This window comes from Bison bison, unplaced genomic scaffold, assembly GCF_000754665.1.
Source record: "Bison bison bison isolate TAMUID 2011002044 unplaced genomic scaffold, Bison_UMD1.0 scf7180017864072, whole genome shotgun sequence".
Lineage (NCBI taxonomy): Eukaryota > Metazoa > Chordata > Mammalia > Artiodactyla > Bovidae > Bison > Bison bison.
The window spans coordinates 5,397,158-5,412,392 of record NW_011494644.1 but is presented as its reverse complement, the minus strand read 5'-3'; the positions used below and the strand labels follow the sequence as shown (position 1 = coordinate 5,412,392).

Below are 15,235 nucleotides of genomic sequence, written 5' to 3'. Positions count from 1 at the left end.
ACATGATGGAATAGCCAATTAATACAGTTGGGTAGATCTGTGTGTACTGTTATGGAATGATTTCCAAGATTTAGTGCTTAAATGAAAAAAGGGAAGACACAGCTTGTTTATCTGGGGAAAGATACCATGAAACCAATAAAAGTAATTGCTTCTGGGGAGGGGCCTTGAGTGGGAGCAGAGCAGGGAGGTCAGGGATAAATGAGAATTGCTTTTTATTGTATAATCTTTTACACTGCTTGAAATTTTTATTGTGTTTATTACATATTCAAAAAATACAAAGGAAGCCACTGAATATTGTTCTGGCAAAAGATATCTCTCCAAATATATTAAGAAAGTCTTTTGGGGAGAGGAAAGTCATGTTTTGTAGGAATAGCATGTGTTTTTGAAATGAGTTCTGATGTCTTTTCCTGCTGAAATACATCTGAAATATATCCCTGGTAAAAGACTGAAAAGCACAGAATATCAGGGGTGAGATGGGTTGGGGGAGAATATCATGGGTGGGTGGGGGGAGGGGCTCAGTCAGAAGCCCAGTAATGCAACCTCTTGCTCTCCTCGTAATTTCCTAGTTCTGCTTAAGGTTTAAGGGAGGATGGTAGGACAAGCTGATGCCTCCTTCTCAGGTGTATCTCTTTCAGGTCCTCGTGAAGGGAAACACCTCTGGTTTCCAGTTGCTATTTCTTTCTGAAAGTTGTGTTTTCCCCTTAATTAGTTTTTCTTATATAGTGAAGGATAGAGGAGCCAGGCATGCTGCAGTTCATGGGGCTGCAAAGAGTCGGACACATGACTTAGTGACTGAACAATGACAGCAAAATTTTTCTTAATCCTGGCTGCACATTAAATCACCCAATAAATTTTTTTTTTTTAAAGGATGATGAGCTCTTTTGAGGCGCTAGCCTGCCATCTTCTTGATCAGTTGGCCCCCAAATAGTCTCTTTCTTGCCTCAGCCCCTTGTCTCTCAGATTCATTGGCTTGTCATGCAGCGAGCAGAGTAAGCTTGGACTCGGTATCAATTTGGCTTAGCCAGCCAGAAGACTTGCTGCTCGTGGCTAGCTGATTCTGATCAAGGAATATTGGGGCAAGACCCTAGCAGCTGCTTGGACCATTTGTCCTGAGGTTCTTTCCTTCAAGATTCCCTGCAGTGGTCTGGCTGCCCACCAGCACTTGGCAGTTGAGAAAAGGAACAGGCAAACTTCTACTAGTTGACAGACTCGGATTTTGTTTGTAGAGATTCATTAACAACAAACCCAGCCCTGCTGAGATAGGTGTTCTATAATCTTTTCAGAAACTTGATAGCTTCCAACTCAGTTCAAAACTGAGTAAGCATCCAGGCGGAGAACAAGATGGCAGAGGAGTAGGTGGACATGGAGTACACCTCTCTCTGCAGATACATCAGGAATACACCTTCAGACACAGCAGTGCATGCAGAACACCAGCTGAGAGCAGACAGGGGTACCTGGCCAGCAGAAAATAATAATGCAGAGCCACGCAAAGCTTGAGATCAAGCCCTGAGCCTTTGGAGTGGGAGCACTGACTCCAAGATCCTAGACTACGAGAGAACTAACCCTCAGATCAGATCAGATCAGTCGCTCAGTCGTGTCTGACTCTTTGCGACCCCATGAATCGCAGCACAGAGAACTCACACAAAGGAAACCACTGGAATACAAGACCCGGCATCACCCAACCACCAGTAAGCACCCTGTGCAGGACGCCACATCTCAACAACCAACAAAACAAAAATACAGACCAAATCATCACAGGATTCCCACCTCACTCAGCCTTGCCCATCAGAGGAAAAACAAACAGAAAAACTCAGCACAAATCTCACCCTGTAGGAAGCTTACACAAACCATTGGACCAACCTTAGGAGGGCAGAAACCAAAAGGAAGAAAGAATTCAACCTTGGAACCTGGGAAAAGGAGACCTCAAACACAATAAGTTACAAAAAATAATGAAAAAGTAGAGAAATGCTACACAAATGAAGGAACAAACTAGTCCAAATAAATGAAGAGGAAATAGGCAAACTACCTGAAAAATAATTCAGAATAATGATAATAAAGATGATCAAAAACCTTACAACAAAATGGAGAAAATGCAAGAACCAATTAACAAAGACCTAGAATAATTAAAAAATAAACATGCAGAGACAAACAACACTATTACTGAAATAAAAAATACTCTAGAAGGAATCAATAGCACAATATCTGAGGCAGAAGAACAAATAGTGAGCTGGAAGATAAAATGCTGGAAATAACTTCTGAAGAGCAGAATAAAGTAAAAAGAATGAAAAGAACTGAAAAGAGTCTCAGAGACCTCTGGGACAATATCACATGCACCAACATTCAAATTATATGGGTCCCAGAAGAAGAAGAGAAAAAGAAAGGGTATGAGAAAAATTTTGAAGAGATTATAGTTGAAAATTTCCCCAAGATGGAAAAGGAAATAGTCAATCAAGTCCAAGAGGCACAAAGAATCCCATATAGGATAAACCCAAGGAAAAACATGCCAAGACATATACTAATCAAAATAACAAATAATAAACACAAAGAAAGAATATTAAAAGCAGCAAGGGAGAAGCAACAAGTAACATACAATGGAAACCCCATATACTTAAGCTGATCTTCCAGAAGAAACTCTGTAGGCCAGAAGGGAATCGCAGGATATATTTAAAGTACTGAAAGGGAAAAATCTACAACCAAGATTACTATACCCAGCAAGGATCTCATACAAAATTGATGGAGGAATAAAAAGCTTTTTCAGACAAGCCAAAGTTAAGAGAATTCAATACCATCAAACCAGCTTTACAACAAATGTTAAGGGGACTTATATAGTCAAGAAATACAAGAGAAGAAAGAAGATCTACAAAATCAACCCCAAACAATTCAGAAAATGGCAATAGGAACATATGTATCAATAATTACTTTAAATGTAAATGGATTAAATGCTCCAACCAAAAGACACAGACTGGCTGAATGGATAGAAAAACCAGACCCGTATATATGCTGTCTACAAGAAACCCACTTCAGATCTCAAGACACATATAGACTGAAAGTGAGAGGATGGAAAAATATATTCCATGCAAATGGGAAGCAAAGGAAAGCTGGAGTAGCAATCCTTGTATCAGACAAAATAGACCTTAAAATAAAGATTACAGGAGATAAGGAAAGACACTACATAATGATCAAGGGATCAATCCAAGAGGAAGACATAACAATTGTAAATATCTATGCACCCAACATAGGAGCACTTCAATACATAAGACAAACACAAACAGACATAAAAGGAAAAATTGACAGTAACACAATAATAGTAGGAGACTTTAACACCCCACTCACACCAATGGACAGATCATCAAAACAGAAAATTAATAAGAAAACACAAGTCTTAAATGATACATTAGATGAGATGGATCTCATTGATATCTTCAGGACATTCCACCTAAACACAGAAGAATACGCCTTCTTCTCAAGTGCACATGGAACATTCTCCAGGACAGACCACATCTTGGGTCACAAATCAAACGTCAGTAAACTTAGGAAAATTGAAATCATATCAAACATCTTCTCTGACCACAATGCTATGAGACTAGATATCAATTACAATAAAAAAAACTGTAAAAAAACACAAACACATGGAGATTAAACAACACATTTCTAAATAACCAACAGGTTACTGAAGAAATCAAAAGGTAAATAAAGAAAATTTATAGAAACAAATGACAATGAAAACCTGACAACTCAAAACCCATGGGATGCAGCAAAAGCAGTCCTAAGAGAGAAGTTGATAGCAATACAATCCCACCTCAAGAAACAAGAGAAACATTGAATAGACAACCTAACTTTACACCTAAAACAACTGGAAAAAGAAGAACAAAAACCCCCAAAATTAGTAGAAGGAAAGAAATCATAAAGATCTGAGAGAAATAAATGAAAAAGAAATGAAAGAAACAATAGTAAAGATTAATAAAACTAAAACCTGGTTCTTTGAGAAGATAAACAAAATTGGCAAACCTTTAGCTAGACTCATCAGGAAAAAAAGAGAGAGAGAAGAATCAAATCAACAAAATTAGAAATGAAAAAGGAGAGGTTACAACAGACAAGGCAGAAATACAAAGGATTATAAGAGACTATTATGAACAACTGTATGGCAATAAAATGGATAACCTGAAAGAAATGGACAGATTTTTAGAAAAGTTCAATCTTCCAAGACTGAACCAGAAAGAAATAGAAATTATGAACAATCCAATTACAAGCACTTAAATTAAAGCTGTGATCAAAAATCTCCCAAAAAACAAAAGCCTAGGAACAGATGGCTTCACAGGAGAATTCTATCAAACATTTAGAGAAGAGCTAATGCCTATCCTTCTAAAACTCTTCCAAAAAAATGCAGAGGAAGGAACACTTCCAAACTCATTCTGCGAGGCCACTATCACCCTGATAGCAAAACCAGACAAAGACAACACAAAAAAAGAAAACTACAGGCCAATGTCACTGATGAACATAGATGCAAAAATCCTCAACAAAATTCTAGCAAACAGAATTCAGCAACACATCAAAAAGCTCATACACCATGATCAAGTTGGGTTTATTTTAGGAATGCAAGGATTCTTCAGTATATGCAAATCAATCAATGTGACACACTATATTAACAAATTAAAAGATAAAAACCATATGATAATCTCAATAGATGCAGAAAAAAACTTTGACAAAATTCAGCACTCATTTATGATTAAAACTCTTCAAAAAATGAGCAAAGAAGGAACCTACCCCAACATAGTAAAGTCTATATATGATAAGTCTACAGCAAGCATTAGTCTCAATGGTGAAAAACTTAAAGCATTCCCCCTAAGATCAGGAACAAGACAAGCGTGTCCACTTTCACCACTATTATTCAACATAGCTCTGGAAGTCCTAGCTACACCAATCAGAGAAGAAAAAGAAATAAAAGGAATCCAGATTGGGAAAGAAGAAGTAAAGCTCTCACTGTTTGCAGATCACATGATTCTCTACATAGAAAACCCTAAAGATAGTATCAGAAAATTAATTACTAGAGCTAATCGTGAATTTAGCAAAGTTGCAGGATACAAAATTAATACACAGAAATCACTTGCATTTCTATTTACTAATAATGAAAAATCAGAAAGAGAAATTAAGGAATCAATCCCATTCACTATTGCAACAAAAAGAATTAAATATCTAGGAATAAACTTACCTAAGGAGACAAAAGAATTGTACACAGAAAATTATAAGACACGGATGAAAGAAATCAAAGATGACATAAACAGATGGAGAGATATTCCATGTTCCTGGGTAGAAAGAATCAATATTGTGAAAATGACTACACTACCAAATGCAATCTACAGATTCAATGCGATCCCTATCAAATTACCAATGGCATTTTTCATAGAACTAGGACAAAAAATTTCACAGTTCATACGGAAATACAGAAGACCCCAAATAGTGAAAGCAGTCTTGAGAAAGAAGAATAGAGCTGGAGGAATCAACCTTCCTGACTTCAGATTATACTACAAAGCTACAGTCATCAAGACAGTATGGTACAGGCACAAAAACAGAAATATAGACCAGTGGAACAAGATAGAAAGCCCAGAAATAAACCCATGCACCTATGGGTACCTTATTTTTGACAAAGGAGGCAAGAATATACAATGGGGCAAAGACAGCCTCTTCAATAAATGGTGCTGGGAAAACTGGACAGCTACGTGTAAAAGAATAAAATTAGAACACTTCCTAACACCAAACACAAAGATAAACTCAAAATGGATTAAAGACCTAAATGTAAGACCAGAAACTATAAAACTCTTAGAGGAAAACATAGGCAGAATACTTGATGACATAAATCAAAGCAAGATCCTCTATGACCCACCTACTAGAGTAACAGAAATAAAACCCAAAATAAACAAGTGGGACCTGACTAAACTTAAAACCTTTTGCCCAGCAAAGGAAACTATAAGCAAGGTGAAAACACAACCCTCAGATAGGGAGAAAATAATAGCAAATGAAACTGATGAAGGATTAATTTCCAAAATATACAAGCAGATCATACAACTCAATGCCAGGAAAACAAACAACGCAATCAAAAAGTGGGGAAAAGACCTAAACAGACATTTCTCCAAGGAAAACATGCAGATGGCTAACAAACACATGAAAAGATGCTCAATGTTGTTCACTGTTAGAGAAATACAAATCAAAACCACAAAGAGATATCATTTCACACCGGTTTGAATGGCCATCACCAAAAAGTCTGCAAACAATAAATGGAGAGGGTGGAGAGGGTGTAGAGAAAAGGGAATGCTCATGCACTGTTATTGGGAATGTAAATTGATAGAGCCACTGTGGAAGACTGTATGGAGATTCCTTTAAAAACTAGGAATAAAACCACCATATGACCCAGCAATCTCACCCCTAGGCATATACCCAGAGGAAACCAAAATTGAAAAAGACATGTGTATCCCATTGTTCACTGCAGGACTATTTACAATAACTAGAACATGGAATCAACCTAGATATCCATTGACAGATGAATGGATAAAGAAGGTGTGGTACATATACACACTGGAATATTACTCAGCCATAAAGAGGAATGCATTTGAGTCTGTTCTTATGAAGTGGATGAACCTAGAACCTGTTATACAGAGTGAAGTCAGAAAGAGAAAGATAAATATCATATTCTAATGCACATATTTGGAATCTAGAAAAATGGTACTGAAGACTTTATTTACAGGGCAGCAATAGAGAAGCAGACATAGAAAACAGACTTACGGACATGGGGAGAGGGGAGGAGAGGGTGAGATGTATGGAAAGAGTAACATGGAAACTTATATTACCATATGTCAAATAGATAGCCAATGGGAATTTGCTGTATGGTTCTGGAAACTCAAACAGGGGCTCTGTATCAACCTAGAGGGGTGGGATGGAGAGGGAGATGGGAGGGAGGTTCAAAAGGGAGGAGATACATGATTCATATTGAGGTTTCACAGAAAACAACAAAATTCTGTAAAGCAATTTTCCTTCAATAAAAAAATAAATTAAAAAAATACACAGATGTCTGAGCCCCGTTCTAGACTGATTAAAAATATTTGGGGGTGGGTGCTTTTCTGAACCTCCTCAGATGATTTCAATGTGAAAATAAAGGTGAGAACCACCAATACACAATCACCCTTCCCCCACTCCCTATTTATTTGTTAAAAACTGTTTATTTTATTTATTTATCTATTTTTGGTTGTGCTGCATGGCATGTGGGATCTTAGTTCCTTGACCAGGCATCAAACCCATGCCCCCTGCATTAGAAGTGCACAGCCTTCACCACTGGACCACCAGGGAAGTCCCACCCTTCACCTGTTCTTAACACTATGGCTTCCCAGACCCCACAGCTGGCAGCTTCACAGTCCTATGAATAGAGGCACCTGGTGTCTAGCCTTCTTTGTCCCAGCCACATAGTCATCTCTTCTGTAACCTGGCCTCACAGGTCTTTGGCCAAATACCTCCATTTCCTCTTCCCTTTTAGCAAACTCTTCCTCATGGTCATATGTTAGGTTTTGTCTTTGGAATTGCCCTAATTCTGAAAAGGTTCACCCTGAAATTCTACTCTAGGGCTATGTCGTGGATTGAATGATGATCTTCCAAAAGATACATTCACCCAGAACCTATGAATGGGACCTTATTTGGAAAAAGAGTCTTTGCAGAAGTAAGTAAATTAAAGATCTGGAGATGAGATCATCTTGGATTAGGGTTCCTTGTAAGGAATATCCTTAGAAGAGAAGAGAAGGAGAGAAGAGACACAGAGAGAAGAGGAAATGGGAGGATGAAGGCAGAGCATGCAGTGATATGTCTACAAGCCAAGAAATGACAAGCATTGTTGGCAGCCGGCAGAAGCCAGGAGAGAAGCATGGAGTAGATTCTTCCTCAGAGCCTCCAGGATGAACCAACCCTGCTGACAATTTGCTTTTAAGGATTCTGGCTTCCAAACCTGAAAGAATAAATCTCCATTATTTTAAGACACTTCTTTTCAAGGCATTTGTCATGGTGGCCACAGGAAAAAAACACAGACCATAACCTTCTTTCCTTCTGTCTTTACCATAGTCTCAGATTCATTGTACGTGATATTGAAATTCATCTGATTTCACTTTCTTTTTTATTTCACTTTCTTCTAAACCTTCTCTGGACCCAGGAAGCAATCATTTCCATAGCATCATCTTCACATCACCACCACCACCACCACCATTAATCTCAGAGGATAAGTTACACAGGGGCTCACCTGCCCACCTGTGCTCTCAGATCCCTCCCCCACTCCCGCCCCCGACTCCGCTGCCCTCCATACAAACCTCCCATTTTCCCCTTGCATCTTCAAGTTCTTTTTGCAACTGAGAAGCTGATGCAACTAATATTTTGCATCTAAGCCCCAAGTCTGTAAAAGACCCGGATGGGTTGAAAATTTTAATAGTATTTATTAATACTGAGGATATCATCCTTAGCAAATAATCACAGGCGCACTTGAATCAAATTCTTTGGATTTTCTTGGAAATCTGCCTGCATTATTTTATGATCTTGGAACACATTGTAATGAGGTGTTGGCCTTAATGACAGAGTAGATGAAATTACATATCTGTGACAGTGCATTTAAACTTAGGGACTTTCCAAGCCTTTTGCGGGTATAAGGCCTTCAACACACAAAAAGTTGACCTGATAAGCCATTAAACATATCTCTTTGCAATATCCTTTAATACGCCAATGAATATCCAAGAGAGGAAAACAGGTTGCAGCATTTCCCAAGCTTATCTGGCTAAGGAGCTATGAACTTTTGCCAGGAGTGCCAATTAACACCTCTCTCTGCTACTAGTTTGGAAACTTCTGACCTATTCCAGTGATCTTCAGGGTGTCACGTCATTCCCCAAGCTGCGCATTAAAGTGAAGTTCCACCCTTCCTAATTGGCATATCAGCTACAAAACCAAATTACAGTTACTAAGGAAGACATAAACACCACACTGCAAACAGTATCATGCACAGTCAAATGTGTACTTCAAATTTTCTCTATTCCATCAAAGGATACCTTACATATTTATTTCTCATTAGGTCACTGGAATAGAGGCTGTGTGATGGTAACACACAAGGAGACTCTGGATACACACCTCTCTGATCTGTGGTGGGAAGAGGGCATTAGTCTTTTCCTTAGGCTCATTTTTCCTCCTCATGCCATTGTTCAAATTTTGCTGATTTGTTTCCAGCTGCTAACAAACAGCTGAACTTTTCTCTCACCCGCATAACCCTTTTAAGCTTCGGTCTCCTTTTGTTTCTGTATGGCTCTGCAAAAATGACAGAAAGAGTGGTCTAACACTCACCAATTGGACTTGCCGCCCATCTGTTATGTGAACCTGCTCAGCAACAATTTCCACCACATCTGGTAGTAGCCCCCAGATTTCTTTCAAAGGAACCACTCCTACTTTGGATAAACTCTTAGCAGTTCAAGGAGAGGGTGTGTGACTGACAAAAAGTATATGATGAAGACGGAAAGTGGACTCAATCTTCCAGCCAGACACAGGAGCTTGGAGAAGCCTCCTCAGCAGTCTCTCCAAATCCCTCAGCTCTCTTGGTTCTTGCCCTTTCCCAGACCTGGTTTGCCCAGCTTCCTCTGTAGTTCTATAAGTTACTGCACATCCTTCTAAGAAATTTTTTTTTACTACATGAAGTTAATCAGAGTCCATTTCTGTTGCTTGGAACCCAAGAATTCTAAAGTGCCTGGTTTCCTCTCTGTGGAAGCTATGCTAAGCTAAGCTCACCCCCACTTGATTATAAACTGCACGAGGCAGGGCAGGTGCACCTTATTTGCATCTCCCTCTGAAAAGGCTACCATAGCCATGGCACAAGTAATGTCTCCATCAGTATTTCTAGGGCTCACGTGAAGCCAGCAATCTAATCCAGATATGCACTGCAGCCCTCATCCCCTTCCACATTCTCAACTCTCCCCAAATCACTGAGAACCTTCCCGGGAGTCTATCTCCCCTTTCTCTTATTCTACATGATCTTCCTGGATGACCCCATTCCTCCCTAGCCTTTAGCACCACCTCGGAGCTGTTACTCCTCACAGCTCTGTAACTGCAGTTCCAAGTTTCCCACACCCTGGACTGGACTGTCCAACTGTCTGTGGACTGGACACCTCATCTCGGTAATGAACTTGCCATTTTCCTCCCATGCTTACAAAGCACAAAAACCTCACATCCTTCTTACGTCTAATGTCTGTCTTCCTGGTACGTTCTCAAGTCTGCCCCCATCTCCTGGCCCCATTCACACACCTCAGGCTCACCTCATCTGTTCCTCTGACAACAGACTTCTCTCTGACCTCCATGCTTCTACTTTCTTCTCCCTTTCAATCCATTCTGCATTCTGTGCCTGCCAAGGGAATCATGCTAAAGCAAATCCATTCTCTTGTGTAAATGTGACTAATGGGAATCTCCTGTAGAGTTCAGGGAACCCTACTCACTGTTCTATGGTGACCAAAAGGAGAAGGAAATCCAAAAAAGAGGGGATATATGTATTTGTAACAGCTGATTCACTTTGCTGAATAGTAGAAACTAACACAACATTGTAAAGCAACTCTATTCCAATAAAAATTTAAAAAATAAAGTGAATGAATGCAGTCACAGTGATAAAATATTTAGACGAGTCAATACTGAGAGTTGTAAACATCTTTCTCCATAAGAAGATAGGCAAGCATCTGCCAAGAATGTTGGGTTCCAGGTTTTTGGTGTTTGCATCTTGATTCATAAAATATCTACTGAGAATACAAAAAATAAAGCAAATCCAATCTTGTCAACCATTAGCCATTCTTCTGAATAAAGCCCATATTCCTTGACTTGGTACTCAGGGCTGCCGTCTACCTTTCCAGAATTAATCTCTTGCCACCTCCTGGAAATCTGATGCTTATAACTATATTGAACACAAAATTCACTCACCAAACACATGCTGTCTTTTCATGTTTTTTTTTAAAAGACTCTGGACCATCTTTCTGGTCTCTTTAACCCTGGCAAATGTCTACTCACCTTTCCAAATCCAAAGGAAAAGTCACACCCTCTGTGAACACTTTTAAAAAAATAATTTCATGACACTTCCTGAATCCAGCTATTAAGACCTCATCCCACTGTGTGGTACTTACTAAGTACACATCCATTTATATCAAGAGATCATCAGCATCTTGGGCATGTTCCTTATTCATTTTTGCCTTCTTAGCACAAACCTGGCAGAACATAGGTACTCAAGAAATTGATCAAAGATCTAGTGTCAAAGGTAGGTGCCTACTGAGAGGTTACCGCGAGTCCTTAGAAGTTACCGGAAATTATGAAGCCTGGCCTTTTCTTGGCATTCTGAACCTGGGCAGAGGAAGGTTCCAACAGATAGTCCTGGGGTGAAGGGATCACTGTGTCATTTAAAAAATTTCATCATGGCCACATGTGCTCAGGTTCATGAGCTGAGGGGGAACTCAAGTTCTGTTTCAGCCAAAACTTCCCAGTACAAGAAGGTAAAACGAGACTAAAAGGAACAGATCTTGCGCCATTTCTGTTTTGCCATCTACAGGGTCCTTTGCCCAGGTTCCCTCTGATGTTGAAAGAGGACAGGACTGTGGTCATCTGCAGTGTGGCTGAGAGGGAGGAGGTGGGGAAGTCAAACTAGATGCGATAAATACCCCCACACGTGCTAATGTGTGCCAAGTCACTTCAGTTGTGTCCAACTCTATGCAATCCTATGGACTGTTGCCTGCCAACCTCTTTTGTCCATTGGATTCTCCAGGCAAGAATACTAGAGTGGGTTGCCATGCCCTCTTTCAGAGGATCTTCCTGATCCAAGGATCAAACCCTCTTCTCTTATGTCTTCTGCATTGGCAGGCGGGGAAGTCCCATACCACTGTATCAGAGTAATTAAATAAGAATCTCTGTGTAGGAGCGGGGGCGTTGCAGAGACCTGGGCACCTGCGACTTTAAAGCTCCCCAGCTGATCCCAGGGGGCCCCCAGGGCTAAGAACCATGGTTGAGGACCGCATGTTCCTTTAGCTGCACAGCCTTTAATACAGTAGCTCAGAAGTGTTTTCTCCTTAGAGGAAAAGAGCTCGGTACATCCAGCTTCAGTGGGTTTAGGGCGCAGCCTAGGAGCCTACAATTTTAACAAGCCCCCTGCTCCATGACTCATGATCAGAGAAGCTTGGGAAGCATGGTCTTAATAAAATACATCCTCGTAAGTAATGCGATCACACTCATTGTTATCTAAGACATTAAATATTTATTTGAAGGATATCTCTGCCCTCCCCCAGCCCAACCATAGACAGGAAGTTCCAAGAGAAGAGCACTGCTGTCTTTCTCTCAGTTGTAGTGGCACTTAGTAGGCGCATAGTCAATATTTGCTGAAGAGAAAAAAAAAATAAAGGCAAGGCTTTGGTCTGGTAGAAATCTGTGCCCCAAAGTCCATTTTATGTCTTCTCCCCAAGGGAAAAAAAATCACAGACTTCTGTGTCCCTTACCAAAAGAAGAAAGAAAGAAAAAAAAAAATCCAAATACTGTCTTGTCAGTTTGAGACTCTCTGGAAATGGCATTTTCTGACCCACTCAGTAGAACAGAGGCAGCTCTTGTGGCCACATTGTCCACATGGGGACGTGGTGTTCGGGGCTGGCTTACCCCGATTATCACCAGAAGGGTTCACCAGAAGATTTCCTTTCCTGCTAAATCTGTGCACTCCATGAGTGTGCTCTAAAAGGCCTGGCTGCCTGGGGGACTTCGGTGATTTATTAGCTCCTGGCTGGGCAACCAGGCTCCTTGGGGAAAAAAAAAAAAAAATTTGCCGTCTCCAGAGGGATAATTAGGAATGGAAGAGGAGGGGAAAGTCTTTCCTGCAGGAAACTGGTTCTTCTAAAATAAACCTGCTAAAGCCGCTCCCCCTCCATGTGCCGGCCAGCATAGGCACAGCACCTGTGAGCACAGACCTGCAGCCCCTCTGGCATCTCAGAACCCCCTCCTTCCAGACCTCAGCTCAAATCCTTACACTGATATGACTTGGGAGGAAAACGCTGAGTCCACACTGAGTCCCAGCTTGAACCCCATCAGTAATTCTCCACTGCTCACAGGATAAAGGCCTTAACAGGATTTAGGTGGCTCTACTTGATCCAGCCCATGGCCATCTTGGGCTCTGGCCAGACTGGACTATTTAGAGTTCTCCCCCGAAACTGCATTTTTCATGCCAAGCAACATCTGATGTGTTGTGGCCTCTGGGGGAAGCCTCTGTAGCTGGTCAGGCAGAACTTCATCATGCCTTAGCCCTTAGCTCATCATCACCTCCACCAGAGAGGCTTCCCTGACTGTGCCTTTATTATCTCCCTCTTTCCAGAAGTTAGGTATTTGTTATCCCTGTGATTCCATGGGACTCACTATAGACATAACTCATTTTTTACACATTATCTGTCATCACCCTAGAGTGTTAGGTCACAAAAGGCAGGGCTCACCACCATCAAGTCTCTGTCGACAGTGCCTATCCTTGGCCTGGTATGCAGTCACGTTCTCATTCATTGGACACACATTTATTGAGCACCTGCTGTATGCCAGGATACAAAGACAGGCATGATCCTCAAGGAGATGACAGCCTTGTAAATCCAAGGGGTGAGGGGGGCTCCCCTTTTCCCAGTGTGAGGGGCTGATGGAACTTGTCTTCCCACTAGGGCTGGTGGCTTCCTCCTCTGCTAGAAGGGGCCAGGCCTGAACCCCATCTCCGACAGTCATCAATGTCCCCACAGCCTGTGCAGTTGGCTTTCCCTGATAACTCATGTAAACAGCTGGCACCTCTGTCCAGCCTGCCTGGTGTCCAATAGTTTGAATGTCTCCCAGCTGACAAGGCTGTTCTCACCTCTGCTCCATGAGAAGGGAAGCTGATGTAAGTGTCCGGGCACAGTCTCTTCCCTGGAGCATTAACCCCCAAGTGGTTTGGGCTCTGGCATGTACCCCAGGGTGATGGCGAGAAGACAGGGTAACCCTGCCTGCCTCTTCTACTGTGCATTTCCCCAGTGATAGCTACATTGGATTTGTCTTGAGTCCCACCAGGTACCAGATGGAAACCAGAATAGAGTCCTCCTTGCCTGATACATCCACATGGAGATGTTTGGAGGGCAGTAGGCTACTTTAGCAGCTAGTAGTGAGTGTGGGATTTGAAATCAGAGAGCTGAGTGTGAGTTTTGCCACTTGTTAACCAGAAGAAATGGGCATGTAGCTTCACTTCACATAATGTCCTATAGGTTCACCCCGTCATCCCAAATGGCAGGTTTTCCTTCTTTTTTTATGACTGAGTAAAATAAGCCAAGCACAGAAAGACAGTGACTATATGATTTCAATTACTGATGGGATCTCTGTGTTGAACTCACAGAACCAGAGAGTAGAATGGTGGTTGCTGGGGGCTGGAGGTGGGGAGAGGGAAATGGGGAGATAAAGGTCAAAGGAGATAAAGGTACAAACTTTCAGTTGAGGATGAATAAGATCTGGGGATCTAATGAACAGCCTGGTGACAAGAGTTCACATTCCAGTGTTACATACCTGAAATCTGCTGAGAGAGTAGGTCTTAAGTGTTCTTACTACACACATACAAAAATGGTGACTCTGCGAAGTGATGGATATGTTCATTAACCCAGTTGTGATAATCACTTCACAATCACTTTGCATGCATGTGTGCTAAGTTGCTTCAGTTGTGTCTGACTCTTTGCAACCCTATAGACCATAGCCCACCAGTCTGCTCTGTCCATGGGATCTTCCAGGCAAGAACACTGGAGAGGTTTGCCATTTCCTCCTCCAGAGGATCTTCCCGACCCAGGGATCAACCCCCACCCCACCCCCATCTCTTATGTCTCCTGCATTAGCAGGTGGGTTCTTTACCGCCAGTGCCATCTGTGTCTACCATGATGATTTATACCAAAATCATTATGTTGTACACCTTGAAAAAAAGGGCACCCAGCCTACATCAGCCAATACACAGGGTCTGCTATGGAGTGGATTTTTGTGTCCCCCGTCATCCTCATCTCAAATTTATATGTTCAGGACCTATAGTAATTAGTTCACAAGAGAGGAGGCCTTAATGCTCTTATAAGAAGTGACAAGGACCTACTGTATAGCACAGGGAACTCTGCTGAATATTCTGTAACAACTTAATTGGGAAAAGAATAGATACATGTATAGGTATAAATGAATCACTTCGCTGTGT

At 41.3% G+C, this 15,235-nt stretch overlaps 1 protein-coding gene across 1 annotated transcript in view; it reads right to left on the bottom strand.

Annotated features, from left to right (window-relative positions):
* Positions 1-15,235, bottom strand: part of HS3ST2 (heparan sulfate (glucosamine) 3-O-sulfotransferase 2) — a gene marked incomplete at its 5' end in the record, with an annotated part of 118,529 nt that overhangs the window by 1,608 nt on the left and 101,686 nt on the right. The gene's annotated exons all lie outside the window — the stretch shown is intronic.